Below are 8624 nucleotides of genomic sequence, written 5' to 3'. Positions count from 1 at the left end.
AGACATTTTTAGCGATCACTAATAATGATCTTCAGTAGTATTCACTCGTTTTGAAATGTCATACAACGATTTTGTTATTGATTTAAACAATTAATACATGTATCGTTGGTGTTTTGTTATTAAAAAAAACACACACCCGAACTATCAGACCAAATTTAGATGATACGCACAAATAAATAGTGTTTGTGGATAGAGTACTTGCATATATAGTATATATAGTTGGTATAGACAGATTTTCTAAAACACGATGAAACAGCAGAAGTTGGAATAGGAGCAAGAAAATTTTTTTTCTTCGTGATGAATAAAAATGATAGGTAAAAGAACCTTTATATATCTCTTTTTTCAATTTTTAAAAGATTTCTTTATAAAGGCACAACTCCAAATTGTATTTAAAGATTTGCGTAGATTGAATTGGCACCTTATACTATATGGAGAGCATATTTATGAGTATGTGTATGTATATATATTGGTATTCCTACACACACACACATTAAACAAAACAAACAACCGACAAAAGTGTCAGTATAACCACAACTTCAGCCACCAAATGCTCCGTGACCAGGTAAATTCTTTTTTATTCATGCGGAATCTAACAAAAGAGATTCAGAAAAATATCTTAGCTATCACACACTACCCCAGTGCAAAAATTACCCTCCTCGCTGCCATTAAGTCATGAGTCTCTTTCGAGGCCCCTAAAAAAGTGTAATCGAGATATTATTCCAATCCCAACATTTTTGCTGGATGCACAAGGCATTAATCCATCCTGCAATGCAAAAAAATGGAAAATTCAACTCGTTGAAAATTGGCTTTTCGACCATCCTCATCACATTGCTTTCTTCGTTGTTACTGAGACACACCTGATTCCAGGTATATTCGATGCAGAAGTACACGTATTTAGTTATATACTACACACAATTGATCATAGAATACTGAAACAAGGAAGAGTAGCGCTCCTCAACCGTGAAGACCTAGGCACAGATGTCCTCCTCTCCCAATCCCACACACTGAGATGTTATCGACCTTAATATGATCATAGGCTTTACCAACTGTTCTCCTGACGCGGTTAACCAGGTAAATCACTTCAGGTATGCTTTGTTATTAGTCAAACCCTATGTGATGCTAGCCCACAGGCCAATGTACTTTTCTTAGGGAACTTCGATTTTCTTGGTCTCAAATGGCCTGAGGGCTATATCCAACCTGGAACTAAACAAGAGTGATGATGTGACTGCTCTCCTTGTCTTCCAGACACCACTGAAGCTTTTCTCATGCAATAAATCATTACCTGTCCACAAGTAATGTCAACCTAGTTTTTATCACCAATACAGGCTTCATTTGGAATGTTCAGATCATCTCAACAACTATTTCTAACCACAACATGATACAATTATCTATATATGGTTCAAAGAGGACAACACACACAACTCACTCCTCATGAACTTGAATTTCAGGACAGCTGAGTGGAAGAAAATTGAAACTGAGATCCTCAAAACAAACTAGTCTCAGCAGATTAGCAACCTCAAGTTTCTCAATGAAAAGTTAATCGAGATCTATCAAAAGCATTCCCCACATAAACACACCTATTTCCGCAAGAACTTGATTCCATGAGATAAATAGATATTAATGTGTAACAGAACCAAACTAACAAAACAGCTAAAAACCAAACCCTCTCAAAAGATGAGTTTATGAAACAAAAAATATGAAAATAAAAAACATTGAACTGGACCTAAAAATATCTTATGAAAAGAAACTTAGCTAAAGGAACACTGAGCAGTGGAGAATATGAAATCTAATCCAAAGTTCTTTTTTCCACTTTGTTAAAACAAGAATCATCTACTCATAACCAGATTGGCTCTCTAATAGATCAAAATGAGTCATCAAAAATATGTGCACTCTCAAGCCACTGATATAACAGTGCATTTTCCCAACCAATCATTAACAAAATAGTACATAACCCAAAATTCAACTTCAGAGACATGTCTAGAAATTGAAAATATTATGGAAGATGATATACTCACAATTATTAATGAACTAGATTCCAATTCACCATCCAGACCAGATGGTCTGTCAGCCACACTGTTAAAAATGTGCAGAAACAGCCTCATGAAACCATCAAAGATGCTATTTTAAAAAATTACTAGAAACCAGCATATTCCTTGAACTACTTGCTCTGATTCAAAGTCTTCCTTCCCATCCATCTCTATTTATCTGCTGCCTTTCCCATCATCCACCTTTTTGATTATATTATTTCCTGCATCAAGGATGTAGATCTGACTTCAATGTTCACAGTGCTTTTCTACACATCCAACTCTGATACAGCAATGGAAACTTTTGCATAGTTCAACCCCTATTCATATTCAAAACTGACATACAGGCACCCTTCACTTCTTACTCATCTCCAAAACCTCAAACCATCACCATCTCTGCACTTGTCAGATCATCCAACCACTACTTTGTTCTAACTACTCTCATAATATACATACCTCTACCTTCTGTAACTTGTGGCATTTTGGTTTATCAGATTTCTACCAGTTTTACATGAATTATCCCCGAGACAGCTTCAACTGAAAAGGATGTAAAAACTCAGACAGCCAAAGCATGGATGGCCCTAAACAGACTGGATGTCTGGAAATCAACCATGTCAGACAACCTTAAGAGAATTTTTTTCTGTGCAAGAATAGAGTCAGTCCTTTTATATGGAGTACAACCTGGATGCTTACTAAAAACCTGGAATCCAAGCTAGATGGAACTGACACCTGAATGTTATGAGCAAAAACAGTTGTACGAAGATCTGCTTGTTTCCACCATTATAAGGGAAACATGCTTGCACTTTGCAGGACAATGCTGGTGAGCTAAACAAGAACTGCTATGGATGTCAAAGCCTAGCCATGCTTTAGTGGGTCGTCTGAACACAGCATATATAGATCAACTCATCAGAGACACTGGATGCCTTCCTGAAGACTTCCCTCAACTAATGCAAGACCAAGATCGATTGTGAATAAGGTTTAAAATGTCTGAGCAAGCTTGACCAGATGATGATTCCTGGGGAAATGCATGCTCTTCATTCCTAACATATCACAGACAGGTATTTGAAGTTGTCTTGTTATAGAATGAGACAACTGGCACCGCTATTTTGGCTTGGCTGACTGCTCAGTCAACCTGTTTTAGTGACAGCAACACATGCACATGCAAGTAAATATACAGATTGGGCGCAAGTGAGATGTTACATTTATGACTGATGGGGTGCTGATGCCATGTAAAAAGCTCACATGTTGGTGTCATGAAAACACCCAGTACACTCTGTAAAGTGGTTGTCATTAGGAAGGGCATCCAGCCATAGAAACCATGCCAAAACAGACAATTAGAGCCTGGTGCAGCTCCCTGGCTTGCCAACTCATGCCAGCATGGAAAATGGATGTTAAATAATGATGACTTCCCTTTCTTCAGACACATAGAAAAATATGTTCGTATGAACAGACAGAGAATGGGGGAAAAGAACAAGAGATGCATTAAAACATCTGATGTCAAATAAGTCAGCATTGAATCATCTATGCCAAAATGTCTTCCACCCATCTTAGGCATGTCCTAATCACATCTCATATACAAACAAAACACACACTATCCCATCTGGGTGATTCACCTGCTGCAAACTGGACATAAACCATGAATGTTTGGTAAAAATCTCATCCTATTCATTTAGCATCCATTTTCCATGCTGACATTGGTTAGACAGTTTGACAGGAGTCACACCAGGCTCCATTGTTTCTTCACTTCAGCTGGATGTCCTTAATGCCAACCACTTTACAGAGTGTACTGGGTATTTTTTACATGCCACCAGCACCATGAAATGGAAGGTTCTTCAACAATTTTTATTCTCCAATGCAACTCCTGTGTGACTCTTATTTAAATTGAAGCTGCCTTCATCCATCACATACTCCAAAACACCTACCTCCCAAACTGCAGCTAATCCTTCTGGTTTTTTACTATGATCTCTACCAACTTTACAGTGTCCTCCTATCCTCCATTTATCAACCATAACAGCTCCACAAGCAGTACTCTCATATTGAAAGCATATCTAGGTTCTTCAAAGTAAAGACAGCCGTCCTGAGTTCTCTTCTTTTAGTTTCAAACAATGCATCTCCCCTCTTCCAGTTATGACTTGCATATATCTAAATTCCTCAACTTCACTACCAATGCTAGGCCTCAGAATCACTGATGATACCATGTCCTCAACAACAAAGCAAAAGTCTTCATCCCAAACACTAGCCTTCTTCATCATCATCATTGTTTAACGTCCGCTTTCCATGCTAGCATGGGTTGGACGATTTGACTGAGGACTGGTGAAACCAAATGGCTACACCAGGCTCCAATCTGATTTGGCAGAGTTTCTGCAGCTGGATGCCCTTCCTAACGCCAACCACTCCAAAGTGTAGTGGGTGCTTTTACATACCACTGGCACGAAGGCCAGTCAGGTGATATTGTCAATGGCCACGCTCAAAATGGTGTATTTTACGTGCCACCTGCACAGGAGCCAGTCCAGCAGCACTGGCAACAATCTCTTTCGCTTGCCCCAACAAGTCTTCGCAAGCAGAGTTTAGTGTCCAATGGAGGAGACGTTGGCATGGGGGCCAATCGTTGAATTTAGTTCGATTTCAATTTCACTTGTCTCAACAGGTCTTTGCAAGCAGGGTTTTAGTGTCCAATGGAGGAAAGGTACGCATAACTGGGCTGGCTACATCCCTGGCAGAGGCCTTGGATTTTGATCTCACTTGGCTTGCCGCGTCTTCTCACATACTGCATATTTCCAAACGTCTCGGTCAGAAGTCATTGTCTCGGTGACGCCTAATGTTCGGAGGTCGTGGCTTCACCATCTCATCCCAGTTCTTCCTGGGCCTGCCTCTTCCACAGGTTCCCTCAACCGCTAGGGTGTGGCACTTTTCACACAGCTATCCTCATCCATTCTCGCTACATGACCATACCAGCTCAATCGACTCTCTTGCACACCACAACTGATGCTTCAACTTTTCTCTCAAGGTACTTACACTCTGTCGAGTATGCACACTGACATTACACATCCATCGGAGCATACTGGCTTCATTCCTTGCGCTCTTACGCATGTCCTCAGCAGTTATGGCCCATGTTTCACTGCCATGTAGCATGGCTGTTCATACAGTCTGCCTTTTACTCTGAGAGAGAGACCCTTTGTCACCAGCAGAGGTAAGAGCTCTCTGAACTTTGCCCAGGCTATTCTTATTCTAGCAGCTACACTTTCAGTGCACCCTCCCCCACAACTAACTTGGTCACCTAGATAGCGGAAGCTATCAACTACGTCTAGTTTTTCTGCCTGGAATGTGGCAGAAGTTGTTTTCTGCACATTTACAGTGTTTATTGCTCCTGAACATCTGCCACATACAAAAACTAACTTCCTAGTTAACCTTCCTTTGATATTGCTGCACCTCTTGTGTCCATAGCTTACACTGGGTGCATCTTATAGAGTTTCTACCTACGCCTTTTCTACAGATCAAGCAGGGCCATCTACCTGAAGGGGGTTTGTGTTTTCTCCACCTTCCTACTTATTAAGACTTTAGTTTTAGCTAGGTTGACTCTAAGGCCCTTTGATTCTAGTCCTTGCTTCCACACCTGAAACTTCTCTAGTTCTGATAGTGACTCAGCAATTAGTGCAAGGTCATCAGCATAGAGGAGCTCCCAGGGGCATCCTGTCTTGAATTCCTCTGTTATCGCCTGGAGGACTATGATAAATAGGAGGGGGCTAAGGACAGAACCTTGGTAGACCCCTACCTCTACCTGGAATTCATTACTGTACTCATTGCTAACCCTCACCTTACTGACAGCTTCTCTGTACATGGCTCGCACAGCTCTCACTAACCATTCTTCTATCCCAAGTTTCCTCATTGACCACCAGATAAGGGATCGGGGGACCCTGTCAAAGGCTTTCTCCATATCAACGAAAGCCAGGTACAGAGGTTTATCCTTGGCTAGGTATTTCTCCTGCAACTGTCTTACTAGAAATATGGCATCAGTGGTGCTTTTACCTGGCACGAACCCAAACTGCATCTCATCTAAATTGATTCGCTCCCTAATTAGTTAGGCTATGACCCTCTCCATGAATTTCATTACCTGATCTAACAGCTTGATACCTCTGTAATTATTTGTATCTAAAGAGTCACCGTTACCTTTGTAGCAGTTGACTATGGTGCTGCTACACCAGTCATTGGGTATGACCCCTTCGTGTAATCACCTGGTTAATAATACGGGTGACTAGGCTATAGCCGACACTGCCACATATTTTGAACATCTCTAAAGTGATTCCTGACGGGCTGGGGACTTTCCTTGTTTTCATACTCTTAATTGCATTATCTACTGTCAACTCGGATAGCTGGTCCCTCTGTTGGGTCAACATTCAGCAGACTCTTTTTCTCCCATTCATTGTCTTTATTGAGCAATCTTTCATAGTGGCATCTCCTCTTGATAAAAAATACTTCAGCCTTTGTCAGTGACCCACTTTATACAAAGCTGAAAACCCACAATGGAATTTTATTTTTGAATAAATACAACTGTCTTACATACAAACAAAATGAACACCTCTTGATTTTCATGCAAGTTGTTCCCCATCCTCTGGCTAAGACACCTATTATTTCTACAGTAGCTAACTGCTGCATGGAGTTGGTTGATATCATGCCACCCCCTCCCAGACCCTTCTATTTACCACCCCAAACCTGGTACTAGAGACTTTATCCAAACATTCCTGCTTTGTAACTGCTCAAGAATGCAACTATATCTACGTGGAGGACCAGCAAATGTCAGGAGTAAAGCTGCTTCCATTTAAAATATTTCTATAGAATCACTAATATTTAAAATTGTTCTGACTTAAAGATACCATTCGTTAATATGGCAAATAATAAAATTTAAGAAACTATTCCTTATTTTGTTTTTATTATCCTGATTTATAAGACTACCATGTATTTTTAAGCAGTTTTGTAAAAATCAAAAAGTATACAAAATGTTCAAGTTTAATGAATATATTCTTATATATTACAACTTAGTTTCATTTGTACAGAATCCCAAACAAAACATTACATCACTAATACCTTGGAGATATGTGCTACTAATCCTAAAATCTGCCCATACCTTGGTTGTATTACTTTCAGAGCCCCATTCTTGGTCTATATACAGGGTGAGCCAAAAGTAGGTATACACTGTTTAAATTAACTCATTTTTTTACAGGTACTGTAGAGTCAAGAAAGTTGATTCTAAAGCAGTATTGGAAGATTGAAAATGCAGAGCAGGTGCATACAGCATGGAGAGAAGCATTTGCCACTTCACCAACACCAAGATAAATTTGAAGATTCATTGATTAATGCATTGAAATTTGGATGTCAATGAGTGAAGAAAATGAGATACGAGTCACTAACATTTGTGAAGTCCCAAAAAGTCCACACATTATATCCATACCAAATATCACACAGTAAACAAATTAAGAATTCACCTCAGCTTTTATTGAAATTGATGCAGATTGTAACTTGTCAGTGTTCATCATCGTCATTTAACGTCTGTCTTCCATTCTAGCATGGGTTGGACAATTTGAGTGAGGACTGGCGAACAAGGCTCCAATCTGATCTGGCAGAGTTTCTACAGCTGGATGCCCTTCCTAACACCAACCACTCCGAGAGTGTAGTGGGTGTTTATACATGCCACCAGCACGAGGGCCTGTCAGGCAGTACTGGCACCGGCCATGCTCAAAATGGTGTATTTTACGTGCCACCTGCACAGGAGCCAGTCCAGCGGCACTGGTAACAACCTTGCTCAAATGTTTTTTCATGTCACCTGGAAAAATTTGAGGAATAAGAACATTTTGATTTGGCCCACCCGGTATATGCTACCCCCATCCTTAAACAAGGACATAACTTATGTTGGCATGAAGTCACTTGTCAGTTTCTAACCATGAGCAGTCCCTACTGTCTAATACTATTTTGCTGCTTCAAGCTAACTGTTCAAGTCGTCATTCACCACATGCACATACTTCTATCTAGTCTGTCTTTTCCTGCAACCATGAATTTATAACTGACCAAAAGTAACTTTAGTTGCACCTGAAAATACCAATAGAAAGAAATGTAGTTTATACGTTTCTCAATGTTGCCAAAGATTTCCGATTCTGAACTTTACTACTCCCTACATCTTGGGAGTCATTTTCTCTTTGTGCCTTAATACTCACCAGTAAAATTTCCACTCGTTTCTTTTTATTTTCCTAAAACTTTCGTTGTCTTGCATGCTTTTCAATAAAGCACCAAAATTGTAATATAATGCAATGTCAACTTGTTGCTTCATAACTATTTGTCAACTTTACATATGACAGATTCAAACTTCCAATGAATATTTCACATTAGTCATTTCAGATTGAACAATGCAGTCGATTTTTCCAAATTTAACTCCCCTGATCCACCAAATGGTTTTGCTTCACACACTTCATGTTCAATCAAGCTGAGTCATTAAGTATGGACAATTTTGCTATCATTTTCAATTGTTATAGCTATTCCCCTATAAACACCACCTTATTACATGAATACAAATGACCATATGGATAGTTGTTAGGAAATTAGGTAAGATTG

Source organism: Octopus bimaculoides, chromosome 1, assembly GCF_046866305.1.
Source record: "Octopus bimaculoides isolate indiv1 chromosome 1, ASM4686630v1, whole genome shotgun sequence".
NCBI classification, from domain to species: domain Eukaryota; kingdom Metazoa; phylum Mollusca; class Cephalopoda; order Octopoda; family Octopodidae; genus Octopus; species Octopus bimaculoides.
This window is presented reverse-complemented; position numbering follows the sequence as displayed.